Below are 12,765 nucleotides of genomic sequence, written 5' to 3' on the forward strand. Positions count from 1 at the left end.
TCAGGTCAGATCACTGTGATGCTTTTGTGTAACACTGTGTCATACCTCATCCATGAAATGGTGTATGCTGCTTGTGAGGCAACTGGATTTGAGATCATGAGATCACATGAGAATCCTCATAAGACGCCATTACTTGAGTGTGCACAGCTGGATGGTGATTAAGTTCAAGGTGTTGGATCCTTTAGCAGCGACTTCTCTTTTGCAAGTTTCAAAAATTGGAGATCCATCTCCTCACACAACCCCCAAGCCATTCATTATGTATTCAGACATTGTAAGAACACATCTTGTCTCTTTAAGCAATACTCAAAACACAAATAAGAGGACTCTCCTGGTGTTTGTGTCTCCAGGTTGTCAGGATGTCTGATCACAGAGGAAGGCTGTGCTTCTCTGGCCTCAGCTCTGCGCTCCAACCCCTCCCATCTGAGAGAGCTGGACCTGAGCTACAATCATCCAGGAGACTCAGGAGAGAAGCTGCTTTCTGCTGGACTGGAGGATCCACACTGGAGACTGGACACTCTCAGGTATGAACAGACAACAAGAGCTTGTACACTATTTCTCCATTTTGAGTTTAAATTAGTTATGAATAGAATAAGGCAGGTAGTGTGATCAATGATGTGATCCAGTTTGAACCCTGCAGACCTCTGAGGTCGGTCAGCTCTGATGTTTCTTCACAGAATCCATAAATGCAGATGTTTAGTCTTAATGTTGGATCTGAGTGAAGGTTGATGAAGATCATTGATGAGGAAACTTCTGAAGGTTTATTCTGACTTTGTTTCTTCCTCCAGACTGGATCATGGTGGAGAACAGAGGCTGAAACCTGGTGTGAGGAAGTGTAAGTGTTTGTTAATTTTGATTAATGAAAACAAGACAGTACATGTTAAAGTAGTTTCAATGAAAGCTTGTTCAACTGCATTTAATTCTGAGTTTGACAGAAGATCTAAAAAGATTAGTCATTATAAAGTTTTAATCTCATTAACAGTCTGTTAATAAAGTAACAATAATCTATCAGGTGTGTTGATGATAAACTGCTGCTGTATTGTTTCTCGTTCTCTTCATCAGATATCTGTGAACTCACAGTGGACACAAACACAGTCAACAGAAACCTCAAACTGTCTGACAGCAACAGGAAGGTGACACATGTGACAGAGGAGCAGCCATATCCTGATCATCCAAACAGGTTTGACTACTGGGAACAGCTGCTGTGTACAGAAGGTCTGACTGATCGCTGTTACTGGGAGGTCGAGTGGAGCGGAGAAGTTCTTATATCAGTGAGTTACAGAGGAATCAGACGGAAAGGAAACAGCACTGACTGCAGGTTTGGAGCAAATAATCAGTCCTGGAGTCTGAGGTGCTCTGTCGGTGGTGGTTACTCTTTCTGGCACAACAACACAAGAACGTACCTCCCCTCCTCCTCTTCCACCACATCTTCCCTCCCCTTTTCATCCTCTGTCTCTAACAGAGTAGCAGTGTATGTGGACTGTCCTGCTGGCACTCTGTCCTTCTACAGAGTCTCCTCTGACACACTGATCCACCTCCACACCTTCAACACCACATTCACTGAACCTCTGTATGCTGGGTTCTGGTTCTGGTCTGGATCTTCAGTGTCTCTGTAGAGGGAAGATTCTCCTCCAGTGTAGAGAAATATTCACACTAATGACATTATTACTTCCGGCGCCGGTGAGAGCGGACAGGCCACCCAGTAGCTCTCGTTGTTACGTCTTTGTTAGTCTTTTTAACTACTTTTCCGTTTGCAAACCGGACATGTTATATTCTACGGATACGGATACCGCTCCGCAGGAAAGCAGCAGCACAAGGCGGATTTACTCGAGGAATCAGTTACTAGCGCTGAGAACAAAGGGAACAGAATGCCTCTTGTTTCATGGCCTCGTGGCTGAACAATAACACAGCAGATGCTAACATCGAGCTTTCTGGTTTCTCACATGTGAGGGCGGACAGAGACCCGAGTTTGAGTGGAAAAAGCAAAGGTTGATGGCTCGTACTCCAGATGGTGTAACCCCAGACATGTTACGTGAAGGACATTATCTACTTCCTGGATGTTGAACTGCTAGCGGTGAGTTTATGTCCATATTATTTGCCGCGAGAGTTCACAAATGCCATCATCCTCTGTGTGTACATACAGCCTCGAGCTATGGCCGAAAACGCGTGACATCATCCACTCAACTATGGCGAGACTCCAAGCTCAGCACCCCAATGCTTACATTGCCATATCAGGGAACTTTAATCACGTCACATTGGACTCAACACTGCCCACCTTTTACCAGTATTCCCCCGAGGCGGATGAGGCCATGAGGGACTGCTTGGATACAACAGACTGGAATATTTTCCAACAATCATATGGTGAGGACATTTCTGGGCTCGCACACTGCTATTCCGACTACCTGAACTTCTGTGAGGACATTGTTGTTCCCACAAAAACAGTTTGCTGTTTTCCTAACAACAAGTCTTGGATAACCAGCGATGTCAAGGCCCTCCTCAATAGGAAAAAGAGGACGTTTAAGGAGGGGGACCTGACAAAGCTGAAACACGTACAAGGGGGAAGTCAAGCTGAAAGAGGCAAGGGAGGAATACAGAAGGAAGGTGGAGAGGAAGTTGCAGCAGAACAACGTGCGAGAGGTGTGGGATGGGATGAAGACGATGACTGGCATGAGGAAGAGCAGCAGATGAGTTGAGGGAGGTCGGGACAGGGCCAATGAGCTGAATAAGTTCTACAACCGGTTTAACTGCCCAGCTGCAGCGGCTTACCCCACCCCCTCTCCAGGAGCTGTCTCTGTCGGCGTGCAGGTCCATCCCGCACCTCTCCCCCCTCTCACACATCCCCCCATCTCCCAACACCCCCCATCATCAAAGGCTTCACTCACCTCAATCACCAGCCATCAGCCACTGTCTACTGAAGTGCCCAGTGACTTTAAACTCTGATATTGCACTATAATGCTCATATTCATTTATTGTTGTGTTTTTCATATCCATCTCTGCGCTGCTACATGCCTCCATAATTACGTATTTAGCCCATATTTAATATTTAATGACTCATACTTGCGCTGTCATGCCTTATCTTTTGCACTTTCATCACATTTATGTGGACCTTGGTTTTTATTTAGTATACTGTTCTTATGTGTGATGTCTCTATGTGTATTAAGCCGCTTGGACCCTACAACCGGTTTGACTGCCCAGCTGCGGCGGCCTACCCCACCCCCTCTCCAGGACCCTAAATTTCCCCTAGGGGATCTATCTATCTATCTATCTATCTATCTATCTATCTATCTATCTATCTATCTATCTATCTATCTATCTATCTATCTATCTATCTATCTATCTATCTATCTATCTATCTCCATTTTTTTCTCATTTGTTTCTGCACGACACCAAATATGTTAGATTTCAGTCTTTTCTTTTCACTTTGGAATCTAAAAATGTTCTCATGTAAATAAGTATGTATTCCCACTAAAATCAGGTTCCACACACATGCACATATTCTGATCCTGTCACAGTCTGGCTCTGTGCTGCATAGCTGCCATTATCCACCAGATGGCCTCAGACGTCTCTGAATGGTAGAAGGCCTTTGTACAGGAGTTTAACGTGTTTCTGTAGATTTGAGTAATTTGCATTTACAGCCTCTGTGTGCAATGCTTGATGAACTGCATCATCATGAAATTGTAAATGAGACAGTTTGCAGATTGTAGTTTTCTTGGGTATTAAGATATTCATGTATATTCCTAGACAGGGTTAGGGTTATGTTGGTTATTTATGAAGAGGATTCTGTTTCCTGGTTCTTTGGTTTTCTGCAGCTCTGGATTGTTGTTCCTTTATCTCTGTTCTGCTTTCCCCTCCACACCTGCTCTGCATCAGTCTCATTAGTCCTGCTCCTCCCCCAGCCGATCAGCCTGTTCCCCGGTCTCCTCCCATCTCCCCACCTGCACCTCATCTCCTCATTAAGTCCCTTAGTATTTTTTTATTTAGGTCCTGGTTTTCCGTTTCGTGTTGTTTAGCGTTGCCTTGTCTAGATCTGTTCTGCTTTGTCTGAATTACTGAGAATAAAAAGTTATTCTTTAGTTCCTGCCCTGAGTTGTTTACAGTGACTGTTGTTGGGGAACATTACTTTTAAAAGAGTACTTTAGTGTTACTTTGTGATTCCTCATGTAGTTTTAGTCCAGACCTCCTTTAAATATAGAATATACTTTATCTGTCATGGACTCAAAGTGCGTAGTGTATAGTAGTAGCTTCCCTTACAGACAATTAATACACATAAAATACATATTGTACAGATTAAATCAAATAAAAACAAACAGAACACCAAGTTATTGCACACTTCCCTCAGCGTACAGATCTATTTAACATTTTTATGGAGGTTGATATGAAAGAGTATTTAAAATGGTTCAATTTGCATTTTGGGATTCTGTACCTTCTGCCAGAAGACAAGAGCTCGTATTCTGTTTGAACGACGTGGGTCGGGTCCGACAGTAGAGTTCAGACTGCTCGTAGATGGTCCTCCCCATCACCTTCATAGCAGTCTGTACCAGGCTCTGTGTGGAGAGATCATCACATACCTGATCAAATAAACACATGATGTTCTGGCTGACAACAAACACTCTCAGATACTTAGAAGATGTGACCTGTTTGATCTCCTCCCTGTGTATGGACAGTGGAGTATGATCCCCACCGACCGAGGCTCAAACACCATCTCCTCAGTTTATTTGTTAATGATGATATAGTTCTCGTCACACCACTGAACAAATAACAACTGTAGCATCATCACACAGCCAAGTCTGAACCATCATCTGACACACACAATGTCCCATTTACAGTCTTTATTGGACTAAAGTTATAAACTCCATCAAGGCTTTTTTCATAAAAAAAGGAAGGGAAGATGTAAGGAAGGGTGGAATAAGGAAAGCGAGCCAGATCAGACCCCTCGGCGGGCCGGATCTGGCCCACGGGCCGCATGTTTGATATCCCTGGACTAGACTAAAGTCCACTGTCCTCATTCTGTGTGAAATCAGTGTGAAGTAGACGAATCCTTCAAACTCAGAGTCATGTTCCCTGCAGCTCAGGATGGAAACACTAAGAGACAGCTGACCTCTCGTTATCTTCAGCTGGAGTTTTAGCTCCTCTGTGAGTCTGAATGTGACCGATTCATCAGCAAAAAACAGTCAAGAACACAGAGGACGAACGGAGTCGCTTCCAGCAGCACAAACCGGAGCGAGCCAGTCTGACGGGTTTAAGTCTGCAGGCTGCTGGTGAAGGTTACAGCCAGCCGACGTCACGTATACCCAACCTATCCTCAAACATATAGCCTGACCTCTGACCTCTGACCTCTGAGCCCCGTCTGAGCCTTTCAGCCTGTCACCAACAGCTCAGATGATACCAGATATAATAATACACTGATTATGCTGCTGCTTTGTTTCAGGTAGAGAGACAAAGATGCCACGCAGGATAATGTAATGAATGAGAGAGAGAGAGAGAGAGAGAGAGAGAGTGAGAGAGAGAGAGAGAGAGTGAGAGAGAGAGAGAGAGAGAGAGAGAGAGAGAGAGAGAGAGAGACAGAGAGACAGAGAGAGGGAGAAAGACAAACAGTGAAAATGTGTTAGAGCTGATTTCTCCTCTAAATGTGGTCGAGCCTGCTTTGACTCTGTATCATGTTCTCAGCTGTCAATCATCCTGCGGCGGCGGGATCAGCTGGCGTTCGGCCTGCGGAGGGAAAAACCAGCAGCAGCCAACCGGCATCGAGTTTCTGGTCTCACACTGAAAAAAAACAGCCAATCGGCTTCGGAGAGAAATGAAGAGTCGACGGCTACAAGAGCACTTTGAGACACGTGACGATGACTCCGACACCTTCATCATGTCACACTGTGATAATAAAAACAGCTGCAGCATTAACTATTATATCTCTTCTGTATTTTACTCCAATTCAGATTAATTAGATTAGGCTGTCAAACGATTAATGTTTTTAATCGAGATTAATCTCAGAGTTTCCATAGTTAATCGTGATTAATGGCGTTTTGAATGTCATGTTTAAAATCCTGTTATTTTCCATTTGAAGGCAGTTTTAAGCCCATAATGTAAAGCTTCCTACCTTCCTTTCGTTCCTTCATCCCTCCCTCCTTTCCTTCCTTCCTTCCTTCCTACCTTCCTTCCCTCCTTTCCTACCTTCCTCCCTTCCTACCTTCCTCCCTTCCTACCTTCCCTCCCCAGTTTTAAGCCCATAATGTAAAGCATTTCTTACCAGAGTGTCTTAACTGGGAATCAATCACGGCTCTGCTGCGACTCCCACACTCCAAAATGCTCCTTTGGTGGAGCTGAGGCTGGCTTGGCTGCATCTGGGTGTTTAGCGTGGAGGTGCTAACTCAAACTCCACGTACTCCGGTGGTAGTTAAACTCCGTTTGACACAGGTTGCATTTTACTTTTGACTTGTCAACTGAAGCGTCTGGAAGTGTTTTAAAGTTAAACAAGCCGTTCAAAAGTCCAGTAGCTCTCTTACTTTCCATCAGCGCGGTAGGTTTACTGCAGGAGGCCACTTCAAAGCATAGCGCTACAGCTAGAGGAGCCGTCTACGGGAGGGAAGGAAAGGAAGGAAGGAAGGAAGGAAGGAAGGGAAGAGAAGACACATGGAAGGAAGAGAAGACGGGAAGGAACGAAGGAAGGAAGGAAAAGAAGACAAGGAGGAAGGGAGAAAGGAAGGTAGGAAGGACAGACGGAAGGAAGGAAAAGAGGGATAAGAAAGAAGACAAGACCGGAGGGAAGGAAGGAAGGAAGGAAGGAAGGAAGGAAGGAAGGAAGGAAGGGAAGAGAGAGAAGACTGGAAGGAAGGAAGGAAGGAAGGAAGGAAGGAAGGAAAAGAAAAAAAGAAGACGAGGAGGAAGGGAGAAAGAAAGGTAGGAAGGACAGACAGAAGGAAGGAGAAGAGGGATAAGAAAGAAGAGAAGACCGGAGGGAGGGAAGGAAGGAAGGAAGGAAGGAAGGAAGGAAGGAAGGAAGGACGGAAGAAAGGGAGGAAGAAAGGAAGGAAGGAAGGAAGGAAGGAAAAGAAAAAAAGAAGACAAGGAGGAAGGGAGAAAGGAAGGTAGGAAGGACAGACGGAAGGAAGGAAGGAAAAGAGGAAGAAGGAAACAGGGCCGCGGTAGGTTTACTGCAGGAGGCCACTTCAAAGCATAGCGCTACAGCTAGAGGAGCCGTCTACGGGGGAGTAGAAGGGACAAAAAGGCTTGCAACATTAAAATGAGATTTTAAAAGTTAACGCGTTATGGATTGGATTAATCTAATTAATCTAATAGCGATTAACACGTTAACGCTGACAGCCCTAGCTTTAATAATACTATTTTCACTTTTTAAAAATGTAAAGAAATGTTATAAATAAAAGCGTTCCTTCCTGTCTGCTTCCTTTACTTTGCAGGCGTTCATCTTTTCTTTCTCTTCTGTATTTCACTCTAATTCAGATTAATTAGATTCTGTATTTGCACGTTTACATCGTCATAAAAATATAATATAAATGAAACAAATGAGAAATCAAGAAATCACAAGTTTATACGATGAAACTTTCCCGTCTGCCTTTGACCTTTGACCTCAGCTGCTGTCAATGGCATAATCTGTTGTCATGGCAACTGAAATTATTAAGAGACGTTTAAGTGGCAGTAGTGAGAATTACACACACACACACACACACTCACACACACACAGAGACACACACACACTCACAAACACAGACACACACTCACACACACACTCACACACTCTCATACTCACACACACACTCACACACACACACACACTCACAAACACAGATACACACACACACACACACACACACACACACACACTCACTCTGAGGTATAAATAAAGCTGTGAGGAATGTGAGGGGTGATTATCAGCCAGCAGATAAACTTTGTCACCTCGAAGCTGTTCAGCAGTCAGTGTGTGTGTGTGTGTGTATATGTGTGTGTGTGTGTGTGTGTGTGTGTGTGTGTGTGTCATTCAGTCTTCTCTTTTAGTTATTGTTGGCTCTCGTCACACATCTTTAGTTTTATGTGGATTTAATGCAGTCTCACACATGTGCACCGTAAACAGCTGATTCAGTCGGTTCATTCAGAGGACTGCTGCACTGTGTGTGTTTAACATGTCACACTTTACCAGAACTAAGTCATTAACATGTCATTTCAAATCTCTCTTATTGATCTTTTTTTAATATATTGATTATATTGAACTGGGCGTAACCTCCATGATGTCTTGCTGCGGAGTTCAGTCTCAATTTATCTTTAGCCTTCGTGTCGTCCTCCCTCCCTCCCTTCCTTCCTTCCTTCCTCTCCCCTCCCTCCCTTCCTTCCTTCCTTCCTCTCCCCTTCCTTCCTTCCTTCCTTCCTTCCCTCCTCTCCCCTTCCTTCCTTCCTTCCTTTCCTCCCCCCTACCTTCTTTCCTCTGTCCTTCTTTCTTTCCTTCCTCCCTTCCTCTTTTCCTTTCTCCCTCCCTCGCCTGCTCCTACCTTCCTTCCTTCCTTCCTTCTTTCTTTCCTTCCTTCCCTCCTTCCTTCCTTCCTTCCTTCTAGAAAACCAACAAAAATACTAAATGTACATTTTAACAAACCTGATGCTACTTTTAAATCTAGTTTAACTGATTTATGGATTCATCATCTTACCAACATTTATTATCTCTGATCCTGCTGTGAAGTTATGATGTGGAGCAAATATCAGAAACAACTTTTTATATATTATCAGTCTCAGAAATTAGATTTACATGAAGTCGCATTAACAAAGAAACTGAACATTAAAGTAAAGTAACTTATTGCAGTTCTGTTTGCAGTTGATCACATTGTGCAGCTATTTCACTCCATATTTATATTTATATTAACATTCTGACATCAAGGCAAGGCAAGGCAGTTTTATTTATATAGCGCATTTCATACACAATGGCAATTCAATGTGCTTTACATAAAACAGAAAAACATGTCATTTGAGAAACTTAAAACATACAATTAACCCCCCCCCCCCCACATAATAAAAACAAAGTACAGAAAAATAGAAAGACATAAATAAAATGATTGCAGCATAAAATAATAAATTAGCTTTAAAATCATTAAAAGGACATGGAGTGCAAATGAAAGATTAAAATGTAAAGTGCTTTAAAAGAGCTCAATCATAAGCTCAGGAGAAGAGAAATGTTTTTAACCTGGATTTAAAAGTGTTCACTGTTGGGGCTGATTTCAGTTCTGCTGGTAGTTTGTTCCAGTTGTGTGCAGCATAACAGCTAAAAGCTGCTTCACCATGTTTAGTTTGAACTCTGGGCTCAACTATCTGACCTGAGTCAGTAGATCTCAGAGCTCTACTGGGTTTATAGTAGAAACATTATCAGTAGAAACATTATCAGTAGAAACATTATCAGTAGAAACATTACTTTATATTTCATCTTACTGAAACCTTCTGTAACAAACTACTGAAATATACTTTTAGTACTTTGCTTTGTTCCACATGAGAACATTTTATATCTCTGTTCATTAGAAGTCATGTTTATATTCTTAACTCTAACGCCTTGAGATGACTCATGAAATAAAGATTGACTGAATAACTGTTTATTTCCTTCTTTCCTCTTGAGCTTTTCATCCCTTTGCTTTTAGCTCTGTTCTTCCTCCTCCTCTTTCTCCTCCTCTTCCTCCTCTCCTTCTACTTCCTCTCCCTCCTCCTCCTCTTCCTCCTCTCCTTCCTCCTCCTCCTCCTCCTGCCCTCTTGAGCCCTAACCCTAACCCTCCTCCTCCTCTTTCTCCTCCTCCTCTCCCTCCTTTCCCTCCTCTCCCTCCTGGTAGAAGTGGAAACTCCCTCCTCTTCTTCCTCTCCCTCCTCCTCCTCTTCCTCCTCTTCTTCCTCTCCCTCCTCCTCTTCCTCCTCTGCCCTAACCCTAACCCTCCTCCTCCTCCTCTTCCTCCTCCTCCTCCTCTCCCTCCTCTCCTTCCTCCTCCTCCTCCTCTTCCTCCTCTGCCCTAACCCTAACTCTCCTCCTCCTCCTCCTCTCCCTCCTCTCCTTCCTCCTCCTCCTCCTCTTCCTCCTCTGCCCTAACCCTAACCCTCCTCCTCCTCCTCTCCCTCCTTCTCCTCCTCCTCTCCTTCCTCTCCCTCCTCCTCTTCCTCCTCTCCTTCCTCTCCCTCCTCTGCCCTAACCCTCTCCTCTCTTCCTCCTCCTCCTCTTCCTCCTCTTCTTCCTCTCCCTCCTCCTTCTCTTCCTCCTCTTCTTCCTCTCCCTCCTCTCCTTCCTCCTCCTCCTCCTCCTGCCCTCTTGTGCCCTAACCCTCCTCCTCCTCTTCCTCCTCCTCTTCCTTCCTCCTCCTCCTCCTCTTCCTCCTCTGCCCTAACACTAACCCTCCTCCTCCTCTTCCTCCTCTCCTTCCTCTCCCTCCTTCTCCTCCTCCTCCTCCTCTTCCTCCTCTCCTTCCTCTCCCTCCTCCTCTTCCTCCTCTCCTTCCTCTCCCTCCTCTGCCCTAACCCTCTCCTCTCCTCCTCCTCTCCCTCCTCCTCCTCTTCCTCCTCTTCCTCCTGGTGGAAGTGGAAACTCTCTGCCCTAACCCTCTCCTCTCCTCCTCCTCTCCCTCCTCCTCCTCCTCCTCCTCCTCTTCCTCCTGGTGGAAGTGGAAACTGTGTGCTGTGAAGGCTGGCCAGATGTCATGTGTGAGGTGAGGAGGACACTTATCCAGCAGCATTCCTGCCTGTTCTGCTGCCGCTAGCTGTGAGCCGTTATCTGTCCCACGTGTCGGCAGAGACGAGGAGCTGCTGGAGGAGCTGCTGGAGGCCCCGGGCCCCTGCAGAGCCTTACATGGCCATGGCCCGCTGGGAGAGCGACGATAAGCAGCCATGCCTCCATGTTTAGAACAATGTGTGTTTCTGTTAAATTTAGAGCAGTTATCGGACGCAGCTCTCCCTGCTGAACGCACTCTGCTCCTCTGCTGCCGCGGCGACAGGACCAGGACCAGAGGTGAGTACCGGAGCACGCGAGGGACAAAAAGCTGCAGAGACTCTGAGTTTATTCAGCCAGGAGAGGAAGAGATGCTGCTGTGATGTAATGTTATAGTGAGGCGATGGAGAGGAGACGTAGTGCTGTGGTGATGATGAGGATGATGATGCACTGTTGCAGTAAAGTTATTTTAATGTGTTACACTGTTGGAGTTGTACTGTAGTAATGTGGAAGTTCTACTAATGAAGGAATAACCTGATGATATAGGTTTATAGTCACTTTAATATCTTGTAATAATAGTTGTAATATTTTTATATTGATGATGAAAAGTTGTGACAATGCTGCAGGTTAACAGTAAGGTAGCAGTTATAGTAGAAGTTATATGATAATATTATATTATTGTAGTTTTGCAGAGATTTGAATGTCCTAATCTTCCAACGTCTGAGTTTATGTCGTACAGTGAAGTTTAAAGTTGTAATAATGTTGTTTGTTACACTGTTGGAGTTATACTGTAGAAGTGAAGGTTCTACTAATGAAGGAATAACCTGATAATACAGGTTTATAGTCACTTTAATATCTTGTTATAATAGTTGTAATGTGTTTTTATATTGATGATGAAAAGTTGCTGCAGGGTTGTGGAGGGTTAGGTAATAGTAAGGTAGAATGATGATGATGATGATGATGATGATGATGATGCATGTTATAGTAAAGTTGAATTAATGTTGAATTATTTTAATGAGCAGTGAATGTATTAATGTCACTGTGTTGCTCCATGTGTGTTAGAAAGGTTGATATAATGGTGTCATGGTGTCACATAGCTGCAGTAATGTTGGAGTTGTACTGTAGTATGAAAGTTCTACTAATGAAGGAATAACCTGATAATACAGTTTTATAGTCACTTTAATATCTTGTAATAATAGTTAAATGTGTTTTATATTGATGAAGGAAAGCTGTGACAATGCTGCAGGGTTGTGGGACTTAATAAACAGTAAGGTAGCAGTAATAGTAGAAGTTATATGATAATAATAATAATATTATATTATTGTAGTTTTGCAGAGATTTTAATGTCCTAATCTTCCAACGTCTGAGTTTATGTCGTACAGTGAAGTTTAAAGTTGTAATAATGTTGTTTGTTACACTGTTGGAGTGATACTGTAGAAGTGAAGGTTCTACTAATGAAGGAATAACCTGATAATAGTCTATATATATATATATATGTCTATATGTCTTGTAATAATAGTTAAAAGTTGCTGCAGGGTTGTGGGAGGTTAGGTAACAGTAAGGTAGAATGATGATGATGATGATGATGATGGAGCCAATGATGATGCATGTTATAGCAAAGTTGAATTAATGTTGAATTATTTTAATGAGCAGTGAATGTATTAATGTCACTGTATTGTTCCATGTGTGTTAGAAAGGTTGATATAATGATGTCATGGTGTCACATAGCTGCAGTAATGTTGTAATAATGTGTATTGATGTTGAAGTTCTACTAACTAAGGAATAACCTGATAATACAGGTTTATAGTCACTTTAATATCTTGTAATAATAGTTGTAATATTTTTATATTGATGATGAAAAGTTGTGATAATGCTGCAGGGTAACAGTAAGGTAGCAGTACTACTAGTAGAAGTTATATGATAATAATATATTATTGTAGTTTTGCAGAGATTAATGTCCTAATCTTCCAACGTCTGAGTTTATGTATAGTGATATTATTCTGTACATGATGCAGTATTATGATGTAAGTAATACTAATAGTTTATAAACATTAATGTAGTAATTTCATAATAATGAGATACTTTTACTTTTTACTGTT

General features: G+C 43.1%; 1 protein-coding gene across 1 annotated transcript in view; it reads left to right on the forward strand.

The window, feature by feature from the left end:
* Positions 1–12,765, forward strand: part of LOC128377823 (NACHT, LRR and PYD domains-containing protein 12-like) — a 419,396-nt gene that overhangs the window by 4,610 nt on the left and 402,021 nt on the right. The window lies entirely within an intron of this gene.

This window comes from Scomber japonicus, chromosome 2, assembly GCF_027409825.1.
Source record: "Scomber japonicus isolate fScoJap1 chromosome 2, fScoJap1.pri, whole genome shotgun sequence".
NCBI classification, from domain to species: domain Eukaryota; kingdom Metazoa; phylum Chordata; class Actinopteri; order Scombriformes; family Scombridae; genus Scomber; species Scomber japonicus.